This window comes from Pelobates fuscus, chromosome 5, assembly GCF_036172605.1.
Source record: "Pelobates fuscus isolate aPelFus1 chromosome 5, aPelFus1.pri, whole genome shotgun sequence".
Taxonomy (NCBI): domain Eukaryota; kingdom Metazoa; phylum Chordata; class Amphibia; order Anura; family Pelobatidae; genus Pelobates; species Pelobates fuscus.
In genome coordinates this window covers 16,770,201-16,792,109 of record NC_086321.1, presented here as the reverse complement: position 1 = coordinate 16,792,109, position 21,909 = coordinate 16,770,201, and the positions used below count along the sequence as shown (strand labels likewise).

General features: G+C 43.6%; 1 protein-coding gene across 1 annotated transcript in view; it reads left to right on the top strand.

The window, feature by feature from the left end:
• SV2C (synaptic vesicle glycoprotein 2C) overlaps positions 1 to 21,909 on the top strand; it is a 210,419-nt gene that overhangs the window by 165,555 nt on the left and 22,955 nt on the right. The gene's annotated exons all lie outside the window — the stretch shown is intronic.

The following is a 21,909-nucleotide window of genomic DNA, read 5'->3' as shown; positions in this document are numbered from 1 at the left end:
AGACACTGTTCAGAGAGGTGTACTGTTTTCCCTCCTTGTAAATCTCACATTTGATGATGGACCACAGGTTCTCAATGGGGTTCAGATCAGGTGAACAAGGAGGCCATGTCATTAGATTTTCTTCTTTTATACCCTTTCTTGCCAGCCACGCTGTGGAGTACTTGGACGCGTGTGATGGAGCATTGTCCTGCATGAAAATCATGTTTTTCTTGAAGGATGCAGACTTCTTCCTGTACCACTGCTTGAAGAAGGTGTCTTCCAGAAACTGGCAGTAGGACTGGGAGTTGAGCTTGACTCCATCCTCAACCCGAAAAGGCCCCACAAGCTCATCTTTGATGATACCAGCCCAAACCAGTACTCCACCTCCACCTTGCTGGCGTCTGAGTCGGACTGGAGCTCTCTGCCCTTTACCAATCCATCCATCTGGCCCACCAAGACTCACTCTCATTTCATCAGTCCATAAAACCTTAGAAAAATCAGTCTTGAGATATTTCTTGGCCCAGTCTTGACGTTTCAGCTTGTGTGTCTTGTTCAGTGGTGGTCGTCTTTCAGCCTTTCTTACCATGGCCATGTCTCTGAGTATTGCACACCTTGTGCTTTTGGGCACTCCAGTGATGTTGCAGCTCTGAAATATGGCCAAACTGGTGGCAAGTGGCATCTTGGCAGCTGCACACTTGACTTTTCTCAGTTCATGGGCGGTTATTTTGTGCCTTGGTTTCTCCACACGCTTCTTGCGACCCTGTTGACTATTTTGAATGAAACGCTTGATTGTTCGATGATCACGCTTCAGAAGCTTTCAATTTTAAGAGTGCTGCATCCCTCTGCAAGATATCCCACTATTTTTGACTTTTCTGAGCCTGTCAAGTCCTTCTTTTGACCCATTTTGCCAAAGGAAAGGAAGTTGCCTAATAATTATGCACACCTGATATAGGGTGTTGATGTCATTAGACCACGCCCCTTCTCATTACAGAGATGCACATCACCTAATATGCTTAATTGGTAGTAGGCTTTCGAGCCTATACAGCTTGGAGTAAGACAACATGCATAAAGAGGATGATGTGGTCAAAATACTCATTTGCCTAATAATTCTGCACTCCCTGTATTTATGCTGTTTTATATATTGTATATGTTCATTAGTAGTTTGTGGTATCGTGTAGGATACATATGAATGAGGACTGCTTGTGGAGTTGTGTATGTGGATGGTATGTTACATAGTGTGTTTAGTGGTGTGTGTGTGTGTGTGTGTGTATGTGTGGGGCTGCTTGGAGTTGTGTATGTGGATTGTCAGTGGTGGTGTGTTTATGGGGGTTGAGTGTGTGTTTGTGTGTGGGCTGTTGGTATGTGGGGCATCTTCTGCAGCTCTGTGTATATCTAGCAGTGTGGGTGGCTTCCCTGGGGTTCAGTGGGGACCAGGCTGGCCAGGTACAGGTCAAGGGTAGGACCTCTACTCCAGTGCGGATTCCCTTTCACAAGAGCTGGGAGGACGTGATCTGCGATCCCTTTCTCTTTTTGCTGCAATGCGCTCGGTTTTCACTAGCAGATATCTGAAGTCCCGCTGGTATTTCTGATAGGCCAGAGCCTGTTTGTCTCTGACAGCCTTGAGTGCTGTTGAAAAGCACCTCGAGTGCCATGCATGGCACACGTGCCATAGGTTGCTGACTCCTGCACTAATTTATCTACACCCAGCCTTCTACGTCCATCCACCCAGTTATATAAAGACACTCAGCCACGTCACATGCACATACAACACTCTTTCTCCCCCACACACATACAACACTCAGCCGGCACATTCACAGAACAGAGCCCAGGGCTCTAGGAAAGGACCCCAACCTGGCTTCCTTTCTAGAGCCAATCTTTATCCAGCTCTGAACAGGATGTACAATTTACTATTATTATTATTATTGCACTTTATTTGTGTATCCATTATATGTTCACTGTTTTCCTATCTCACCCTCTAACTTCTGTTGTGCTGTCCTGTTCTGTTATTCTTTTTTTAAATGTACCATTATTATATTTATACACTTTATAGGGACACACAAGGCAGCTGAAGAGTGCATACATACATAACCAAAACCTTTTGTGAACTACATTTCCCATGATGCTTGGTCAGCCAGTGTGGTAGAGCCTCATACACTATTGCTCTGATATTTTGAATGATGCCAGCTGTCTGGTTTGTGCATAAACCTCAAAAAATGCACCAACCACCAGCCCCTGACTTGGAACGTAAGACAAGATATCCCAGAAACCCATGCCAATACTTGGCATTCTGTAATGGAATTCCGTGCAGAAGCATTCTCACTAGAGTCATGGCGGCTCCTCCACTGCACTGAAATAACAACTAATAATAGTCATAATATTTAACCAGGGAAGGTACATCATGGGCTCTAGGCATTTTACTCCCCAGTTTAATGGATCTTATGTTTTTTTGTCATTAGAAGGATAACAAGCTGAGTTGATTTTTCCAGAAATTAAACCAGTGATACTATAACAATTGCTCTAACTAGAGAACTATGTCTCCAGCATAGGATGAGTTAATGGCTGAATTAATAAAACTCTACAAATGTGTAATATATAATCTCCCATCAGAGAGTCAGTATGTGAATGAATAGTGTGAGGTTAGGCCATGATAAAGGGAAACCAGAATGTAGGATATAGTCTACTGATTGGGATGTGGAGTCCTCCTATCATTAAGCTGCCATATGACTCCAATAGTTCTGTGCCTGGAGCATTGGTGGGGTGTTTTGGGGTGACAGTTGTCCTTTAAATCCTTTCACATTTCAGAACTATGTCATGCACGCCTCTGGAAATGAGAAGGATACATATTGCAGAGATACATTTAAAGTGAGAGACATGTTAAGAAAATGTAAAGGGCTGCGAGATATTCACTGCAGCTTGAAAACGTAGCAGCAGAAAATGACTCGGTGTAAGGTAATTAATCATTTTATCAAGGCCTGCTTCTGCATTATACTGTGATAATGGCTGAGTAAAGCACCTACATTCGCTGGGTTTATTGTAATCTAAAGGGTGACAGGGAAAATGTGCCTCGCACAGCGGGTGATAGATGGCACTTTTAATCTGGACTGAAGACAGATAAAGTGATAGCTGGCGCACAGCGGGTAACATTGAGTTGCCAACTAAAGGACATGCCGAAAAAAAAAAAAAAAAAAACTGCACTTAATAAAGAAATATAACAATGGAAACGTATGAACATTTCCAAAAATGTGTTCTAAGGAGAATGAGCAGGGTGCGTTTATCATATACATCTTACATACCGGTATGTGAAAATCAAAAACTTGACCTAAAGAAGAATAAAAAAATAAAAAACTGTTTTTAAAAAGCTAAATATGCCTCTAGGAGTGGGAATTTATGGAGCTGAATGAGCACCAAGGGAAGTATAACTCGCAACAACTGCAGTGCCAAAGTTTAACCTACGCTTGGACAGTTAAAAAGCTAGTACATAGTGGTGACTCATTATTACATTTATTGGTCTTTATATAGCGCCAACGTATTCCGCAGCGCTTTACAATGTTATAAAAGGGATATTTAACAATAGATTAGACAATTATACAGGAACAATAGGTAGATGATGACCCTGCTCAAACGAGCTTACAGTCTAAAGGCGGTGGGGTATAAAAACACAATAGGAAGGGCATCAAGGGGGGCAGCAAATAAACAAGGTGGTAAAGTAACAGAACTGGAGGTGAGAGTGAAGTGTGGCTCTTTAAGGGAGAGCAAGAGACAGATTTGTGACATTGAAGCTACTCTGGACGTCAAAAGCATTTTTGAACAGATGGGTTTTGAGGGACTTCTTAAACTATTGAAGCCTGGGGGAGAGTCTAATGGGGGTACGCTGGCCGTTCCAAAGGAAAGGAGCTGCCTCTGAAAAGTTCTGCCAGTTAGCAGTGAGGGTGCAAACAGCTTTTTGACCCAAGGAGAGATCTGACTAACTTTCTGGGGTCAAGAAAGATTTCTTTCTTAGTTTGTTGCAAAATTATAAAAGTGCTTTAAACTGTTGGGTTTTTTTTGGCCTTCTTTTGGATCAACAGCACAGAAGAGATGTGAGAGACTGAACTTGATGGACGTAAGTCTCTTTTCAGCCTATGTAACTAATATGTAACTATCATAAATTTTGTAGAATGAAACTTATTCTATAAAACCTCACTCACCCTCATTTATAATGTAGGAATGATTACCAACATGTAGAGAAACACATTTATCAGGCGGCAAGTTTGCTGAAAATGTACGTTCAATCCCAGCTTCAAAACAGTAAAGGGAATTTTAATGGTTCCTATCATTCCTACAGTCAGGGAAGTGGAGGAGTGAATTCATTCTATTCACTGTGAGCATTACACTAGCATTCCAGAGACTGATAAAGATTGCTATAGCAGCTTTAACCCCTTAAGGACCGGACTTTTTTTTGCGATGTTGTACATTTGCGACCAGGCATCTTTTTGACACTTTTGTGGTGTTTGTGTTTAGCTGTAATTTTCCGCTCTCTCATTTACTGTTCCCATACAAATGATATATTGTTTTTTTCAGGACAAAAGGGGCTTTCTTTACATACCATTATTTATATAATCTCATGTAATTTAATTTTAAAAAAATGAAAAAATATGATGAAAAATTGAAAAAATACACGTTTTTTTGAATTTTATGTGAAAAATCTTTTACTCATCTACAAAAGCGAATGAAAAAAACTGCTAAATAGATTCAAAATGTTGTCCTGAGTTCAAAAATACCCAGTGTTTACATGCTTTTTGCTATTTTTTTGCATGTTATAGGGCTATAAGTACAAGTAGGATATTGCGGTTTCAAAACATACATTTTTAAAATGTATCAATAGTGACATTGTAACACTATTATCTGTCATAAATTGCTAAATAACACCCCACATGTACATATTTTTTTAAAAGTAGACAACCCAGGGTATTCAATATGGGGTATGTCCAGACTTTTTTAGTAGCCACTTAGTCGCAAACACTGGCCAAAGTTAGCGTTCATATTTGTTTGTGTGTGAAAAAAGTAAAAAACTAAATTGAACGCTAATTTTGGCCAGTGTTTGTGACTAAGTGGTTACTAAAAAAGACTGGACATAACCCAAGGTATTGCAAATGGGGTGTCTTCTTTTGCAAATGGTATGCCATCATGGGGGTAATTCTCATTCCTGGGCTACCATACGCTCTCAAAGGCAACGTAACCAACCTGGCCATTTTCAATGTAAAAATATTTGACCCATATATTTGACCCTGTAACTTTCAAAAATGCTATAAAACCTGTACATGGGGGGTCCTGTTCTACTCAGGAGACTTTGCTGAACACAAATATTAGTGTTTCAAAACTGGAAAATGTATCACAACAATTATATCATCAGTTAAAAATGCTAAAAAAAGTCACTTTCACTGACAATATCATCGCTGTGATATGTTTTACTGTTTTGAATCACTAATATTTGTGTTCAGCATAGTCTCCCGAGTAAAACAGTACCCCCCATGTACAGGTTTTAGGGTGTCGTAGAACGTTACAGGGTAAAATACAGTGATAGCAAATTAAATTCTCTGGACTTTCGGCCTGGGTTGGCAGGCAGGTCCCTTAAATTGCAATCAATAAAATAACTTAATTATGTAAAAATATTACATAAATACGCACGTAGAATTTAAATATATATGCATATTTATATATTTGAAGTCTACGTGTATATTTATATAATTATTTATGTAATTTTGTATATGGACATATGAATAGTTCGCATTCTTTTTATTTATTTATATATACATAGATATATATACAATTTCATTCTAAGTGTATTTTGATATAAATATATATATATATTAATATCAAAATACAGTTAGAATAAAATTTCGCATAGATATATAATTTTTTTTATTTTTATTATTATTTTTAATTTTTTTTAGTTATTATATATATTATATATATACGTGTGTAAATTAATTATAAGTGTATTTTTATATTAATATATTTACATATTAATATAAAAATACACTTAGCATGACATTATATATATGATATATAGACATATATTATATAGGTATAATATATGTCTATATATCATATATATACACATATATAATAATATTTTTTTTTTATTAACTTTCACTTTAAATTTTTTTCTGATTGTACAGTTGCAGGGAGACTGCCTGTCAGCAGAGACAGTCCCCCTGCAGGCAGAGACTAGGACACCTATTGTGACCATGTGGTCGCCCTGTTGGGCGATCACATGGCCACAGGGGTCCTAAACCGCCATGGGGAGACTGTCTGGGCTGCAGGCAGTCTCCCCACACCGGGAGCACCGCCGATCGCCGCCGGGGGAACGACGGCGATCGGGTAAGTACATTTTAAATTTAGGACGGTTCAGGACCGTCGTCGGTCTGCAAGGGAAAAATGCCGATGACGGTCCTGAACCGTCTAGCGTCCTCAAGGGGTTAAAGGACCACTCTAGGCACCCAGACCACTTCAGCTTAATGAAGTGGTCTGGGTGCCAGGTCCTTCTAGGGTTAACCCATTTTTTCATAAACATAGCAGTTTCAGAGAAACTGCTATGTTTGTGAATGGGTTAAGCCTTCCCCTATTTCCTCTAGTGGCTGTCTCATTGACAGCCGCTAGAGGCGCTTGCGTGATTCTCACTGTGATTTTCACTGTGATGCTTTCCTATGTGACCGGCTGAATGCGTGCGCAGCTCGTGCCGCGCGTGCACATTCAGCCGACGGGGAGGAGAAGAGGAGGATCGGAGGAGGAGAGCTCCCCGCCCACCGCTGGAAAAAGGTAAGTTTTAAACACTTTCCCCTTTCCAGAGCCCGGCGGGAGGGGGTCCCTGAGGGTGGGGGCACCCTCAGGGCACTCTAGTGCTAGGAAAACGAGTATGCTTTAAATACCTTTATTTTATTAATGCATGATTTAACTGTATTTACTGTATGTAGGTATTATGTTCAAACGCACACATTCATTTTACATTCTGTTGCCATTTTCAGTAAACTGTACTGCTAGTATTGCCATCAGGATCTTTACAAATAATTAAAAAAAAAATATTTGCGGGGGCGGAGCCAGCGCCCAAGCGAGACGGTCGTACTTACTGTGAGATCCGAGCAGCCGCCTGAATCACCGGCTAATATACTGACTCAAAGGACGCACACAAAGCCCGAGACAGGCTCCCCAGGGTCCACAGAACATGGGACGCCTCTCCAAAAAGCAGCGAGCAGATCCCGGCCTTGGCTGCCGAGATATTGGGAGTTTGTTCCGACAGCCGCAACCTCCGGTGCAATCAAAGATGGCGCCGACCGCGGCCTACTCCACAGCCTCGTCGGAAGCCGAGAGCATAACAGAGGAAGACTTCCATGCCACACTGCCAATGGTAATACCCACACAATCACAGCATGCAGGGCTTGGGAATGCAGCCCCCTCGACTAAGGCTGATATTAAAGCCTTACTCCAAGACCTCAAAGCTATGTTCCAAGCTGACATAGCAGTGGTGAGGGAGGATGTCGCCATGCTGACAGGCCGGGTCCAGGCAGTGGAGGGAGAACTAGGGGGTACACACTTGGCACAATCAGCCACAGATGTTGCACTCCGTGCTCTGCAAAAGAAGAGCAGTGAAATGAGCACGCGACTGGCGAGCCTGGAGGACAGAGCCAAAGCTCGCAACGTCAGGATCCGAGGCATACCGGAGTCTGTCTCGCCAGACGAACTACCCCACTATGTACGGCGACTGCTGGCCACTTTGCTAATGCCCAAGCAAGCGACCACCGACCGATGCCACCGACTGTCCAAGGCAACTAAGGCACCCCCAGAGGCACCTAGGGACATGCTCCTGCAATTTCAAAGAGACTCTGATAAATCTGCAGTCCTCCGTGCCACGAGAGTATCTCCCTCGCTATCTTTTGAGGGCTCCCAGCTGTAATTTTATAAGGATCTTTCAAGAGCAACCATGCACTTGAGGCAATCACTCCGCTCCACCACAAAGCTACTAAGGATATTTCAAGAGCAACCATGCACTGGAGGCAATCACTCCGCTCCACAACAAAGCTACTGAGAGAGGCGGAGATCCCGTACAAATGGGGCCCACACCACCTAGTGGCAGAAAAGAGTGGCAAGAAGTTCCCTCTCTCCTCTCTTCAAGACGCACCTGCCTTCCTCCAAGCTTTGGGAATCTCGGCAGAAGCTCCTCCACCACATGAGAGAAGAACACGGGCGGTAGAAGAGATCCCCCCCCCCCCATTTGTCCCGAGGAGAGGCATGGCTGGGTCGGCGGACCCTCCAGCTTGACACCGTCTGAACTAACCGTCTAACCGTCTGCTTGACAGACATCGTTCATTTTTTTTAGTTTAAACGTTTTTAAGTTAAGAAGTCTTGTTATTATTATTTCTCTGGCTCCGTAGGCACACTTACAAAGCCGTAACACCGCCAAGATTCACACCCCTCCCCCTCTACATATCTTTGTACGCATTGCTCCCAACAGGGACTGGTATCGCCTGAACTAGCCTTGTATAAGCTCCTGACACACACAGCGTAACATACATCCTTCTAACGATGCTCGACAACACGTAACACTGTAAATGTAGAGGATGTACAGATTATATGTGTACTGATATCCATTCCTTCTAGTTTTACTTAAGCCTACATTTTTCCTATCAAAAACCTCATGTTGCATATACAAGCCTGATGTTAGGCGGTTACGCATCTATGGCAAATGTGATTTTACCTGTACAATGTTTTTACTCCATGTTTCCTACATATGGCCATATAATGCCGTTATAAAGCTGTATACATGCGATATGAACAAAAATAAAGAATTAAAAAAAAAAAAAAGGATTTGCCCATTTTTATTTATCTATGATTGTCACATCTACTGTGTATGAAAATATAATTTTTGCTTTTACACTAACCTTTCACACGCTCTGTGAATTATTGAAAAACAAAGCACTCTGTATACTGTCTAAAGCTGATCATTTCCCACATGTCTTTACAAAGGCTAAATGAAAAACAAAATGTGTGTACATTAACATCATTTTAATATTTATGTTCATCCATTGCTACAAATAAATGTCATGTAAATATTTGTTCAATCAAAAGGTGCTCTGTAGTGAAGGGGTTGCAAAAATTCAAAATGCTGCCTGTGATGGTACAATCCGTTACTCCGTCAAGCATTCCCTTCTTCCCATAAAATAAAAAGTAATCCACAGAGTAATAAATTGCTGGTATCGCCAAATAATCCACACATGAGCCAAAGCTTAATGCTGGAACAAGACTGATTTACTGGCACACAGAACTCACAATTTATGCAACACAAAACTCCTCCTCTGGGCCAGGCTAGATAATTGAGTTTCTACAATACACAAAGCTCAATTATCTGCTGGCCAGAAACATTACAATTTATAACAATTTCAGAAACATACTTTCCATAAGACATACAATTATACTATACATCCCTGGATAGCTGAGGATACTGGTAGTTACATATCCAAATCTCACGAATTTCCGTTCGGTAGTTTCCGTGTCGCATCGTGTGGAAGTTTGACCGGCTTGTGGAGGTATCCGATCTAGAGTTCCATAGAATCAGTAGCAAGAGCCGGTCTCCGTTCGCATCTAACTACACGAAAACCACCATTCGTATGGTGCAGCTGGTTACATGTGAATGTTCCCCTCATTCGGTAGATTCTATCTACCGAACGCCAGTTTGATTCGTGGAGGGGAACGTATTCATCCAGGACTTCCATGGGGACCGGGCGTTCTCATGGTTGCCGTTCCGAAATTAGTTCCAGGTAATCCCTGCATAAGTCCCGCTGACCGCGTTCGTGAGTTCCAAAATGGCCGCCATCCTTTGTTCTCGCCACGTGTTCGTATGCTGAATGGCGGCCTCCTAGTAGCAGTTAAGTTGCGGTTTCTCTGTGTTCTAATGTTAATTGCTACCAAGGGTGTGTGGTCTCTGTTCGGTAAACGAATTTCCTTCATACATTTTGAACCGAACGGATACAGGCATTAAAACAGCAGGGAGAGGGTTTAACTGAGGGCCCACAGGCAAGTACATGAAAAATCCTTCACACTGCCTAAACCATTAGGGTTAGTATGGTATGCCGGTGAATTGATAATATATATTATATATATTGTCTAATTGCTCATAGTCACATACTATTAATTAAATAGCCTTTACATCGTAGTACAAAGAAGTTAGCGAAGTACTAAATATATTTCAATACTCCAAAGCTCTATTTTTATTGTACAATACTATTAATTACTTCAATTTGTAATGATTGAGCGATATACAGGAAAAATGTGCTTATCATATCTGTTTAATTACAGGCAAAGCTAAAGACTTATATGTTAATTAATTAATATTTAATAAAGCCTTTGAGCTACATCCCTACTGAATCAGTGTTTGAAGTGTTCTATGTATAGCTTGGTTGCTTCATCTAAGTGTTGCTTCTAAGTGTGTGTGTGGTTGGAGATATTCTGGAGAGTTTTACAGAAGCTTCAACTGTCTAAGAGTTGTGCTAAGAGTTCTTTTTTACTGTTACAGGTAAGATTCATCTGTAGGAAAAGGTTACTGACTGCTCAAGGTTTGATTTCCTGTTGGTAAGATTCATCTGTAGGAAAAGGTTACTGACTGCTCAAGGTTTGATTTCCTGTTGGTAATTATAAGGCATTTGATTGGATTAGGTAGCTACTTGCTATTGATTGCTATTTAAATTAGCTATTGTTTGCTAATAAGCAGAGGCCTACCCAGGTGTTAAACATTCCTAGTGGGAGGTGATTTTAGGAGTATATAAGGGTAGTTGTCATTAGCTTGGCTAATAGAGCTTGGTTGCTTCATCTAAGTGTTGCTTCTAAGTGTGTGTGTGGTTGGAGATATTCTGGAGAGTGTTGCTTCTAAGTGTCTGTGGTTGGAGATATTCTGGAGAGTGTTGCTTCTAAGTGTGTGTGTGGTTGGAGATATTCTGGAGATAACCTGGAGGTAATCCGAGGTATTCAGGAGGATAAATAAAAAGTTAAGGTTTGTTTGATTTAAATTATTCACCTCATTGGAATGGCAGACTTAGTTCAGTGTAATAGTTGCTTTGCATTTGTTTCACGTTCCACTTTTTGGAGGTTTGGTTGTTGTCTAATCTGTAGACAGTTCTCTATTTTGCGGCAGGAGATTGTATTTTTGAAGTCTGAGATTTGTAAATTATCTGGTAAACAAACTCAGGCTGGAACTGCTGCAAAGCCACTGCCGCAGAGACATACTAGGAATGGCAGATGGATTACTGTAGGATCTGGTAGACTTGGAGTTGTGGATAAAAGGCATATTGCACAGTCTGTTGCTCTACATAATTCATTTTCTGCACTTTCAGAGTGTAGTGGTGTCGTGGAGAGAGGCACTGAGGCTAGTGGTGTTGTGCAGAGAGGCACTGAGGCTAGTGGTGTTGTGCAGAGAGGCACTGAGGCTAGTGGTGTTGTGCAGAGAGGCACTGAGGCTAGTGGTGTTGTGCAGAGAGGCACTAAGGCTAGTGGTGTTGTGCAGAGAGGCACTGAGGCTAGTGGTGTTGTGCAGAGAGGCACTGAGGCTAGTGGTGTTGTGCAGAGAGGCACTGAGGCTAGTGGTGTTGTGCAGAGAGGCACTGAGGCTAGTGGTGTTGTGCAGAGAGGCACTGAGGCTAGTGGTGTTGTGCAGAGAGGCACTGAGGCTAGTGGTGTTGTGCAGAGAGGCACTGAGGCTAGTGGTGTTGTGCAGAGAGGCACTGAGGCTAGTGGTGTTGTGCAGAGAGGCACTGAGGCTAGTGGTGTTGTGCAGAGAGGCACTGAGGCTAGTGGTGTTGTGAAGAGAGGCACTGAGGCTAGTGGTGTTGTGAAGAGAGGCATTGAGGCTAGTGGTGTTGTGAAGAGAGGCATTGAGGCTAGTGGTGTTGTGAAGAGAGGCACTGAGGCTAGTGGTGTTTTGCAGAGAGGCTTGAAGACTATGGTGAGGCCTAATAGAAAGCAGTTGTTGGTGGGGGATTCCATCATAAGAGGTGTGGAGATGGACAATGGTGGTCTTGTGAGGTGTCTTCCCGGAGCTACTGCTCACAGAGACAGGAGACGTATCGGTAATATTGTTAAGCAAGCAAAGCAGGAAGGGGAATTGGATGTACTTGTCCATTTAGGGACAAATGACTTGGCTTGCAATGAGGTTTCAGAGGTTAAGGACGTTTTTAGTGTTTTTGCCAATGATATACGGCAGGTTGCTTCCACATTGTCATTCTCTGAAGTTCTCCCTGTGCATAACACTCAGAATGACAGGCGGATGCGTATTAGGGACTTTAACTTGTGGCTTTGTGAATGGTGTCGGGAGCAAGGATTTGGCTTTATTGCTCATGGTAGCTCTGTTTGGAATGGAAATAAACTGTACAGAAAAGATGGTTTGCATCTTTCTCAAAAGGGAACAAATGTTCTCAGTGAGCAGTTCAGAGGTTTTGCTAGGATGTATTTAAACTAGGAGGGGGGGGCAAAAGGGTGATAAAACATCAATCCAATTGTCCCCCAAAACAAGGACAGAAGGTGCCTGTAGCAAGTGTGTTAAAAAATGATAAGCTTAGAGTCATGTCTACAAATGCTCGCAGTTTAGGGAATAAGATCCATGAACTTGTGGCAATAATGGCAACTGATAGTGTAGATTTAGTCGCTGTTACTGAGACATGGTATAATGAGAAAAATGACTGGGACATAGCAATACCAGGGTACTCTTTATATAGAAAAGACAGGGAAGGCAAGAAAGGGGGAGGGGTGGCCCTGTATGTAAAGAATAGCATAAAATCTAGCCTAATAAAGGTTAGTGAGGCGAACATAGAGTCTGTTACGTTAGAATTTGGTAATCACACAGTAACTCGTGTAGGTGTGATTTATAGGCCCCCAGGACAAATTGAAGAGTTAGATAATCTACTAGTTGAAGAAATAGCTAAAATGACAATGAAGGGGGAAGTTATCATCATGGGTGACTTTAATCTTCCTGATATAAATTGGAAAACAAAAATAGCTACTTGTGCCAGGAGCACACATATTCTAAACTCCCTACTGGGATTGTCTCTAAAACAAGTCGTTGAGGAGCCAACTCGTAAAGAGGCCATACTAGATTTAGTGTTAACAAATGGAGATTTGGTATCAGATATTACTGTAGGTGAAAGTTTAGGATCCAGTGATCATCAGTCAGTGTGGTTTAATATAAGAACAGTGACTGAGTCACACCACACAAAAACAAAAGTTTTAGACTTTAGAAAAACAGACTTTTCCAAAATTAGAATATGTGTAAAGGAGTCATTATCAGACTGGAGCAATTTAAATGGAGTCCAAAAGAAATGGGATTATTTAAAAGTTGCACTACTGAAGGCAACATAAAATAGCATTAGGCTTGTCACTAAAAGCAAAAAATTCAAGAAACCACTGTGGTACTCCACAGATGTAGCCAAAATAGTAAAAAACAAAAAGTTAGCATTTAGTAATTATAAAAAAACCCAGAGTGAGGAAGACAGAATGACCTATAAGATTAGGCAGAAAGAGGCTAAGCAAGTTATAAGAGCTTCCAAATCACACACAGAAGAGAAAATAGCACAGTCAGTAAAAAAGGGGGACAAAACCTTTTTTAGATACATAAATGAGAAAAGAAAAGTAAAACAAGGATTAGTTAGATTAAAAACAAAAGAAGGAAGGTATGTAGATGAGGATAAAGGTCTAGCTGACTGCCTCAATGAATATTTTTGTTCGGTATTTACAGATGAAAATGAAGGAAAGGGACCTCAGTTAAGAAAAAGGATAAATGAGTCATTTATTACACGTGAGTTTACAGAGGAAGAGGTTCTATTTCAACTGTCAAAAGTAAAGACAAATAAGTCAATGGGACCTGATGGAATACACCCAAAGCTATTAAAAGAGCTTAGTGGTGTACTAGCAAAACCATTAACAGATTTATTTAACCAATCATTGATAACAGGAGTAGTCCCAGAAGATTGGAAGTTAGCGAATGTTGTGCCCATTCACAAGAAAGGTAATAGGGAGGAGTCGGGCAACTATAGGCCAGTAAGCCTAACTTCAGTAGTGGGGAAAGTGATGGAAACCATGTTAAAGGATAGGATTGTTGAACATCTAAAAACACATGGATTTCAAGATCAGAGAGAACATGGGTTTACTTCAGGGAGATCATGCCAAACTAATCTTATTGATTTTTTTGATTGGGTAACTAAAATTATAGATCAGGGTGGTGCAGTAGACATTGCTTACCTCGATTTCAGTAAGGCTTTTGACACTGTTGCACATAGAAGGCTTATCAACAAACTACAATCTTTGAGTTTGGATTCCAATATTGTTGAATGGGTAAGGCAGTGGCTGAGTGACAGGCAACAGAGGGTTGTAGTCAATGGAGTATATTCGAAGCTTGGGCTTGTCACCAGTGGGGTACCTCAGGGATCTGTACTTGGACCCATTCTCTTTAATATTTTTATTAGTGATATTGCAGAAGGTCTTGATGGTAAGGTGTGTCTTTTTGCGGATGATACTAAGATATGTAACAGGGTTGATGTTCCAGGAGGGATAAGCCAAATGGAAAATGATTTAGGTAAACTAGAAAAATGGTCAGAGTTGTGGCAACTGACATTTAATGTGGATAAGTGCAAGATAATGCATCTTGGACGTAAAAACCCAAGGGCAGAGTACAGAATATTTGATAGAGTCCTAACCTCAACATCTGAGGAAAGGGATTTAGGGGTGATTATTTCTGATGACTTAAAGGTAGGCAGACAATGTAATAGAGCAGCAGGAAATGCTAGCAGAATGCTTGGTTGTATAGGGAGAGGTATTAGCAGTAGAAAGAGGGAAGTGCTCATGCCATTGTACAGAACACTGGTGAGACCTCACTTGGAGTACTGTACACAGTACTGGAGACCCTATCTTCAGAAGGATATTGATACCTTAGAGAGAGTTCAAAGAAGGGCTACTAAACTGGTTCATGGATTGAAGGATAAAACTTACCAGGAAAGGTTGAAGGATCTTAACATGTATAGCATGGAGGAAAGACGAGACAGGGGGATATGATAGAAACATTTAAATACATAAAGGGAATCAACACAGTAAAGGAGGAGACTATATTTAAAAGAAGAAAAACTACCACAACAAGAGGACATAGTCTTAAATTAGAGGGACAAAGGTTTAAAAATAATATCAGGAAGTATTACTTTACTGAGAGGGTAGTGGATGCATGGAATAGCCTTCCAGCTGAAGTGGTAGAGGTTAACACAGTAAAGGAGTTTAAGCATGCGTGGGATAGGCATAAGGCTATCCTAACTATAAGATAAGGCCAGGGACTAATGAAAGTATTTAGAAAACTGGGCAGACTAGATGGGCCGAATGGTTCTTATCTGCCGTCACATTCTATGTTTCTATGTTTCTATGTTTCTACCTAGTGTTCTATAATGTAGGTATATTTATTATTTGATAAGTAGTTTAATAAGCTGTAGTGCCTATGGTACTTTAATATATATTGCATCTAATATAAATATTGTAGGACCTGCTTAATGCACAATCAATAAGACAGTGATGCATCGCATTAAAAGTGTGAATTGAGTCAATATTCATATATTATTAATTAGATGTATTTAGCAGCAACAAATTATTAAACTCTGGATACATTAGCTAATATGTATGATAAAATATATAGCGTGTTGAGGGGGCGGGGCTTGCCAAGCATCCTGACCAGACGCCATTTCCCAAAGCTCCCCAACACCAAAACCCAATCCTAAGGATTGAGGCGGAACCAAGCCCAATCTGCACCCCGCAATACCACCATTGAAATCGGGAAGCCGAGGAGCATCGATAGATGCCTTTTTTTTCAGCCACAAAAGTCGGCACGACGGAAGCACAGAACCGCGGCCTACCCCACGCTGTTAGGCCTTGAGAGCTTCCTGGGCGGCATCGGACCGATCAGCGCAGAAACACCCCATACCTCGACCCGGTCTGCCTCACCGACCAACATGTCGGGCATGGGCCGGCGCTCCCAAAAGTCACACACTCCGGCGGAGGGCAGAGACATTGGAGCCATGCTCCAGAAGCAGTCGCAGCCTAGGCCCTCTGTCGCAAATGAAAACCCCGACAAGGACCGGAGCGCGGCGCCACAACACAGGCCGCGACACTCACCAACACCTCCGGCTGAATCTCCGGAATCATCCGACGACTCCGCACCGACCACCAAGAAGGACCTAAAACTAATGCTGGCAGAAATCCACAAAATGCTGGCGGCTGATTCGGCCATCCTCAAAAAAGAAGTGAGAGCAGTGTCAGAAAGAGTCCGAACAAATGAAGCCACCTTAACAGAGGTACAGACCCAGCTCACGGAGATGGCAGACTCCATAAAAGCACTGCAAAATCAGCAACAGACCACCTCTCTTAAGCTTGCCACCCTGGAGGACCGCCAAAGACGCACTCATATTAAGATAAGGGGCATTCCTGCAACAATAACAGCAGAGGAACTGCCTCATTATGTTAGGAGGTTACTGGCCACGATTCTGCCACATGCAACGGCCAAGAAAATAGCCATTGACAGTGTATACCGTCTCCCGAATCCCCCTCACCTACGGTCTACCACGGGGCGAGACGTTATCCTCCGCTGCACCTCCCTACCTGACAAACTCCAAATACTTGCAGCGCTAAAGAACAAAACGCCACTTACCTTCGAAAACTCAAACCTGGCCTTCTTCCAAGACCTGACAAGATCCACGCTCATGCTCCGCAAATCATTCAAACCGGTCACGACACTGCTACAAACCGCAGGGCTGACCTACCGCTGGGGATGGAACGGCTCTCTATCAGTGTCACAAGACGGAAAGACACACACGATACCGTCTATGTTAGAGGCGGCAACCCTCCTGGAAACCCTGGGGCTGACACCCACGGATACACCAGCTACTGAAGGAACAACTGCGGCAAGATGGGACCCGGCCTCCATACAACCGTTCGTCCCCAGAGCAGCGAACCAACGAGAGACTGATACCCCCGAATGAAGAGCCCAGATAGGACATTTGAAACCACACTACCACTGAAAGTTTCCACTTTTGTTTGTTTCACTACATGTCCACCATATACTCACCTACCTAAGCTCCACTGGGCACAGGCCTAGAACACGATCACGCCGGCAAGACGGCAGACACCAGAACCGCACTAAGCGATGGAAAATACTACTCTCTCCCCCCCCCCCCCCGTAGCCTCCCTGGTCAGGGGCTTCAAACCCGCTTGCATACCCTAGACCACACAAAACACGAACCAGGCTTATAGGCCCAGATCTTGCACACTATGCAAACGCTCACATAACTTGAGATATCTTGAAACCATTTATATTTTATCAAACCCGCGCACACGAGTACCGGCAGATCAAGGGAATAAATCATAACATACAACTCTCAGGCACGCAACCCCCAACTGCCCATCCCACCCTCGTGAAGCACCTCAGCATTAACACACTCATTATCAGTCTCTTGTCTAGAGATCAACGCACCATTACAACTCGCACTTAGCACCTAGACAGACTGCCTCCACACAACATTGTACAATAGTACACTTGACACAGCTTGTTACACCTTTAAAAAAAAAAATTGTGCTTATGTTATCACGCTTTATGCCTTTGTATCCAATGTACTTGCACTGGCTGTTGTGGCCACGCAAGATGCTCTGTTAAGAACTGCACGCAAAAATAAAGAATAAAAAAAAAAAAAAAAAAAAAATATATAGCGTGTTAGTCTGAAATAAACTGATCCAATAGATTTCAAAAATCCACCCCTGAGGTTCCAATCGAAAAGGGACAAATGAAACACAAGATAATGGTCTAACAGAGACTGACAGGGGAAACCACGAAGGGCTTTTTTTAGTGAAGAACCCGTTCAGTTTGTGGGAGAAAACAGGAGCAGTGTATGAGCATCAGCACAGTACTGGTGAGGGACACAGTAAGCTGAATTTGATGGAAAGAGGCTTATATTAGCAGAGATCAGCTCAGTAAAACCCGTGGCAAACATAGTAACTGTTCGTGCAGACCGAATTCCAGCAAGGAGAGCGATGCTCGTGTTCTGAGCACGTTCTTAAAGATGCAAAGGGGGGGCGTCATGCATGCTCAGAGTAGTCCACATCAGTTCAGCACCCGCACCCCCATTTGTGCACATTATGGGGTCACAGGTATGAAGTGAACGAATGAAATCACACATAATGATATTTAAACTCCTCTGACCCCATTTACTATGCCTTATCGTGATTTCAGTGCTCAGTCCCCATTAGTGCGTTCTTTATATGTTGTGATATTTCTGGTATTCACTTTGGCTTATTTCCTGCCCCTGAATTTCTCTGTCAGCCTTTTCTGACTTGTTTACCTTTTCTATTGATATACTGTGCACCTGACTCCGGCTAGTTCTTGCTTTCACTGTCTTTCGGTTACCCTGACCTGGGTTTGTATTTGACCACATTTCTATTATACGTTAAGTCCGACCCCTCTAAGGCCCGGTAATGCCTTTATTTCAGCTTGTTACTGCTAACCTAGACTTTGTGTGTTAGGGTAAACCTTGTGACAGGAGAGAGTGTGAAACAATTTTAAGAATGTTTCGATATAGCTGCTGAGACACCTGAAGAAGCAGTGAAGTGGAGAGGTATGTAACTCGGAGTCAGGGAGTTTAAGTTTTACCCATGATTAGATAAGGAACCGGTGAAGGACTACGCTGAGTGGATAAAACGATGAGGAATAACGAATACAGCAGATACCACGTACGATTTAGTTTAGTCCTTTTAACCCTAAACCTGACCATTCTCCAGGTTAATGTAATGACGGCCTCATTGTGGGAAACTGTACCGTTAGCACAATAATAATCTGATATTTCTCAATTAAAAACAAAATATAAACAGCATTAGAGACCTCTTCGGTGTTTCCGATTATCACGAATTAATGGTCTCTATAAATATTTCAATGATGTGATTCCATTAAATCTCTGTGATGTTGTGTTTCATTCCCTGAAATGTTTTGTTAGGTACTGCAGGTTAATATTGCTATTAAAGCACATTAATCAGCTGTCCAAGGTTTGGTGTTGCGCGAACAGTAGGTGTTGCAGCATATTCAGACTAATTACGCAGCATATAGCCACCTAATGTTCGTACCTGTTCATTTTAACTCTCATCTGTTACAAATTCTTCTCTATGCATTTATAATTAATCTAACAAGACAGAAAGTCCTCATATGGGTCCTGATAATAAGCACTTTGTCACAGGTCTTTTGCAATCCTGCAGACGTTTACTAAATTTTTGTTTCATTTTTACGAAATGTTTTCTAGTGCACATGGGGTTCAGGATTTTGCAGAATTATGGACATGATAGAAAACATTTGCATTGACTGAAGCAAATGAATAACAAATAATCAGTTCCCCATGTGGGATATTTCTCAAATTCTCAATTATCTGCCATATAGGAGTTTAAGCAATTTTGAGTCTACTTTAGAATTTTTTATCTTTTACTTTGTAAGTTGAACTTTATTCACACATATGAGGGCCTAGAATGCTGTTAACAGAATAGGAGATAATAAATTCTAAATTAAACTGACTGTGCAATAAAAGAAATGTAAACATCTGATCTCTTTACAGGAGATGTGTAGGGAGGCTGTGTAGGTCACAGACAGTGGATTTATGGCTAGGGCTGCATAAACAAAATATTTTAACTCCTAAATGGCAGAGAATTGAATAGTTAGACTAGGGGCATGATCTGTACACCAAAACCACTCCTGTAAGTTAAAGTAGTTCTGGTGCTTATAGTTTCCCTTTCATGGTAATTATTAGTGGTATGGGAATAGCTAGAGCCATTACAGATATACAGATGAATAAGCCATCTAAGCTATCCCTTTTAGGGAAATTAACCCTGTAACTGGGTTAAGGAAATGGGTAGGTAAGCAGAGGCGGCTCTCTAATTAGGCAGTTTAGGCGGCCGCCTAAGGCCTCGCGCTGGCGGGGTCCTCGCGGCCGCCTAAACCGCCTGTTGGCAGAGTGTGTCAGGTCCTCGGTCAGTGACCGAAGACCTGACACCAGGAGGGGGCCCGGCGGCTTGCCCAGTATGCCGCCGGGTGCGAGGCCCCTCCTTGCTGCCAGGCCGGCCACCGCAGACACTGGTCTGCAGCTCCGCAGTGTGCAGAGCTGCAGACCATGTGACTCGCGAGAATTGGCCAATCAGAGCGTTGCCGCGGGTTACCACGGCAACGCTCTGAATCTCGCGAGATTACACGGTCTGCAGCTCTGTGGAGCTGCAGACCGGGAGCAGGGGCCACCGGACCACCAGGGAGCCCACTGGACCACCAGGGAAAGGTAGGCTCACCCACCACCATCACCCCCACCACCCTTAGCTTCACCCCCCACCACCATCACCCCCAACATCCTCAGCCTCACCACCATCACCCCCACCACCCTCAGCTTCACCCCCCCACCACCGTCACCATCACCCCCCACCAACCTCAGCCTCATTCCCCACCACCATCATCCACCATCACCACCCTCAGCCTCACCCCCCACCACCCTCAGCTTAACCCCCACCACCATCACCCCTCACCACCCTCACCATCACCCCTCCCTACCATCACCCCCACCACCCTCAGCCTCACCCCCACCACCCTCAGCTACACCCACCACCACCATCAGCTTCACCCCCCCACCACCGTCACCATCACCCCCCACCAACCTCAGCCTCATTCCCCACCACCATCATCCACCATCACCCCCCTCAGCCTCACCCCCCACCACCCTCAGCTTAACCCCCACCACCATCACCCCCCACCACCATTACCCCTCACCACCCTCACCATCACCCCCACCACCCTCAGCCTCACCCCCACCACCCTCAGCTACACCCACCACCACCGTCACCATCACCCCACCACCCCCCTCAGCTTCACCCCTGCCCACCCTCAGCTTCACCCCTGCCCACCCTCAGCTTCACCCCTGCCCACCCTCAGCCTCACCCCCACCACCCTCAGCCTCACCCCCCACCACCCTCAGCCTCACCCCACCCTCAGCTTCACCACCCCTCAGCATCACTCCCCCCACCACCTTCAGCATCACCCCCCTCAGCATCACCCCCCACCACCCTCAGCATCACCACCCTCAGCATCACCCCTCACCACCCTCAGCATTACCCCCCACCACCCTCAGCATCACCACCCTCAGCATAACCCTCCGTCACCACCCTCAGCTTCCCCCCACTCACCATCCCCCCTTCTCACTCTCACATCACCCCCTTCTCACTCTCACATCACCCCCTTCTCACTCTCACATCACCCCCTTCTCACTCTCACATCACCCCCTTCTCACTCTCACATTACGCGCCCCACTCTCACATTACGCGCCCCACTCTCACATTACGCGCCCCACTCTCACTCTCACATTACCCCCCTCTCACTCTCACATTACCCCCCTCTCACTCTCACATTACCCCCCTCTCACTCTCACATTACCCCCCTCTCACTCTCACATTACCCCCTCTCACTCTCACATTACCCCCTCACTCTCACATTAACCCCCTCACTCTCACATTAACCCCCTCACTCTCACATTACCCCCTCTCACTCTCACATTACTATCACCCCCTGCTCCCTCTCACATTACCATCAACCCCCCGCTCCCTTTCACCATCACCGTCCACTCCCTCTCACCATCACACCCCCCGCTCCCTCTCACCATCAGCTACCCCATACACATAGGGTCTCAGACAAAAACACAAACATGCTCACAGAGACATACATTCGCACACACAAGGATACTCTCTGTCAGACACACTCTCAGGCACATACACAGGTAGACAGTGCGTCAATGTGTATATGTGACACTTTTTTGTTAGTGGGGCCTCATGTTTGCGTTTCGCCTAAGGCCTCATAAAGTCTAGAGCCGCCTCTGT